Genomic DNA, 4,129 nt, shown 5'->3' with positions numbered 1-4,129 from the left:
GTGTTTCACCATGTTGATTAACTGCCCCGCTGTCATTAGTACTGCATATAAAACATCACTGGCTGTACAAGTGGACAGGTCCCAGTCCAATCCTGTGGCAAGACTGGGTACAAGGTTTTAGTTCCATGATACCACCAAACATCTACTCTGGGATACGGCATTTCAGACAGTCATTTCTGGGAGAAGATTTTGGTCAGTTACAACAGTTGGAAAATGTCATCACTTAAAAGTTCCTACTTCAGTACCTTTGGGTGGTCTGTTCTAATGCAGTGATAAAGTTCTTTAAATGGTGTGAAAACCGGTGGAATATCAAATACTCATTATACTAATTTCTCTTCAATTCTAGTCTACTTAAAGAACTATGCTAACCCCTTTAACAGTGTGTGGAACCTTAGGTGTCCGAGCATGTAACAGATACTCCCTCCTTTATCAAGGATTTTAAAAACAGAAGTTATTTCATCAATGGTTTGTAGTTCAATTTAGGAATTTTCACTTATAGCAGATATGTTTCTACTTTAAATAACATCTCTAAATTTCAGGTCATCACTGATTAAATGGATGACCATTAGGAGGTGGTGACGCTTGTCTTTTAAACTCATAATTTGGTGCCGTGCACTCCCTGTGAAGCTGCAAGTAAGATTTAAAACAACTGCCTAAACGATATGGGTTGTCAAAAATATGCACCATTGCAATGAGTGATCCAAGGCCCTGCATGTATTACTCCCAATTATATTGCTTTTTCCAAAATTAAATTTGCAATCGCTCTTTGCCCAGTGTCTTTTACAACTCTCCATCTTAGACGACAAACTGGTGTTATTTCCACTGGTTCTCCTATGGTAATAACTATGCTACAATGGTGAAATCAATACTTTAGATTGGAATACTATATTTGGCTTGGTACTAGCTCTCCCTTTAACATTGTCCAACAAACACAGATTTGTCTGCTCTTATAGAGTGGTCACTAAAACTATCCCTTTAGCTGTAGATCAATATTGTAACACATTAGATCTCTACCAAATTCACCCATGAATAAAATCTCTTAGGGAATAATTCGTTTACATGATGGAAAGATTGAAAAATATGTTCTACTCTGTACTCCTAAGTCCCAAAACACTCACTGCTTAAAGTGTAAAGTGTAGTGAATATTTCCATCATGTCTGTCCCTTTATCCCACAGTACCCTCAGTGTGCCAACTCCTCTGGTTCTGTCTTCTCCTCTGGTTCTGTCTTCTCCTCAGTCCATCAGCTCTTGAATCCTTCCGCTGGTACTCTTTTCAGTGGCCCAACTGCTTTGCAATTCATCTCCTTCTTTACAGTCTCTTCGCTGTTGTATGGAGGGTGTGTTCTGCTCTCATGTCCCACACTCTGCTCTTGTGCCATATCTCGTGGCTCAGCTTGGAACTTCATGTCCTGTCTGAGGGACTGATGAGAGTATGCCTCTTTATGTCAGCATGCTGTTCTGGTTCTGGATGCCTCAGGTGGAGATGGTTCTGGATGCAGCCTTGTCGTTGTTGGTTCAGCTCTGGTTCTCTGTCTGTTCGATGGAGAAGGAGGAGGAGTCTCCTGTAGTGATGTCTTTTGTCTGATAGGGGTCGTAGCAGTCTGACAGGCAGAGAGAGAGAGAGAGTCCAGGTCTCGGGACGCATTACCTATAGAAATTCTAACACACTGAGGTAAAGTAAATCCAACCTTCTCCGCTCTATTTTCTAATCATACTATCTGTTTTAGTTGTTAAATGCCATCTAAACACAATTAATGTCTACTCATAATTTTACTATATCCCTAAACATTGTTTTCACCCACTGTAACGCGTCTACTCCAAATAACTCTTTCAGGAAACCGTTTTCTTCTATAAATTGAAATACCTACATGTTTCAAGCACCACATATTTCACACACTATAAAAGGATGTCCCCATATATTCTCCAATATTTTAAATCTCACTATTACTTAGAGCAATAGTAACTTTTGTGACTGGATACATCTGTGCAATGTCGCCACAATCTGTTGGGGAATTTTGTTCATAGAGTTTGTACATACAGTTGTCCTCGTGGGTTGGTACCCTGTTTCTACTGTAATAACTTTTCAATAATTGTGCTCAGGTCACCAGTCGGTTGTCCATAGTCTTAACAGGGGGTGTTTCTGGTACAGACTAAAACATGGATCCAGTGTATTTGGAGATTCCCCTAAATTGTAAATCCCCATCACTTAAATATTCCGATCACTTAAACCCATCTCATCATTTGGTACAATAACTGCATATAGGGGGGTGAATCATCTTGATTGTAACCTCCTCACCTTTGGTAACGAGTATTTCTAACTCCTCCTCTTGTTGCTCAGCTGATCTTTTGGCTCTGGGGATAAGTGAAAGTCTCTGAAACACAGCTGGTGTTTTGTTAGTGATGTGGGCATTTTCTATGAGTGAACTAATGGATCCATGTCTTTCATGATATTGTACTCCCCATCCAACCAGAAAGGTGCCAAGTGTAATGAGCACAATCAACAATGCTATTCTGACTCTTATCCTTAGGGGACCCCACAATTGCTTTGGCTTTGTTCTTGACATAATCTCTATTTTATCCATGGTTGTGTCAGTTACAGAATGTAAATGAGTCCAAAAATAACGTATACAAAAATAGGAACAGAACGTGGTTCTTTTTCAGGTGTAAAACAAAAAATAAGTTTTCACTTTAGTGTACAATCTATAACAATCTAAAGACAATTCGTCTTTTGAGCTGTTTCTATCTTAATCTTATTTCTATTTATTGTTTTGTTCCAGCTCTGCCAAATCAGTCCTAGCTTCCAATAATTCTCTGGAAGTTGCCAGTGAAGGGTGACAATGCGTGAGGTGGTGTCAATTTGCTCCTTTTTCTCTACCTTTAAACCGGAGCGCGTGTGAAGTTCGTTACAACTTCTCACGGTTCCGACCACCGGGGATCAGCCCACTGTCTTTTGGGAACCCTCACCCATTCACCTGGCCGAACAGGAGTCTCTTCTGATGTCTCGTCTGGTATCTGTGCAGTTTTTCCTAGCCTGTGTAGACAACAACTTGGATAATATTACTCAGAGCTCTGACATATTCATCCACTTCTATTTGTCTAATATCTAAAACTGGACCACTCCCTCCTTGGAGGAGGCCCAACCCTTTGTTGTTATGCGACCTATTGTTGACAACATGTTATTATTTATTAACTACAACGTTACCGAAATCCATTATCAAACTAATCATGACCTTCCCTCCTTTCAGCATAAAATGCTCAATTAATATCGCAATGATTACTCTATTATGAATAGGACATGGAAAACCCATAACGTCATAGCAAACAAATATAAATTATCCGAGTACCCACAAGGCGTACAAAGATGTTGTGTGATGTATCGTCTTCCAATGGTATAAATGCACATTGACTAAAAATCTGCCATTAGCACAAAATATAGTTTACTTCTTGTTAGTTCAATAATGGCTTTTGTCATGGTATTATGTATCAGTGTTGCTGCGAAAAACCACACCCTTGGTGTTGCTAATGCGTCTTAATAGCTCTAGGATTAGAGGATTGGCTGACACTGCTGAACAAACAAATCATGACAAAATAATATTTCTTTAAACTAGAGGGAAAATACGAACTATTCTCACAGAGGGTTACACGCAGAAGAACATGAAGGGCTGATGTCCCTCACTTAAAAATAGATATTGCCTTATGCACTACTTTATAAATCAGCAAATTCTCTTACAGATGGAGCGTCTTATTTAGGACAGTTTGAAACGCGAGGGTCGTGGTTGGCTCGTGCACGGTCCGTGATCGGCCCGTGCAAGGTTCGTGATGAAGAGCCGGCCCCCAGTCTGACTTGATACCGCCCCCGTGATAAATAAATGTAATTATTGTGAAGCCAGCTGCAATGGATCATTGATCCACCAGGGGGTGCAGTGGGGTTCCACACTGGAGCTCATGTGAAATCAACTTCGATACAGTAAGCTGGATGTACAGTATGTCTGGTACTACTGTATAGCGGATCTTTGTTAAGATCCATATGTCACGGATAGGATCATAGTCTGTGCTAAATAAGACATGTAATCATTTACAAAACATCACCATGTTGTTATTTAACAAAATAATGTTGTTTAGTTGAAAA

Source organism: Trematomus bernacchii, unplaced genomic scaffold, assembly GCF_902827165.1.
Source record: "Trematomus bernacchii unplaced genomic scaffold, fTreBer1.1, whole genome shotgun sequence".
In the NCBI taxonomy this organism is placed as follows: Eukaryota; Metazoa; Chordata; class Actinopteri; order Perciformes; family Nototheniidae; genus Trematomus; species Trematomus bernacchii.
Note: the sequence above shows the minus strand (reverse complement) of the source record.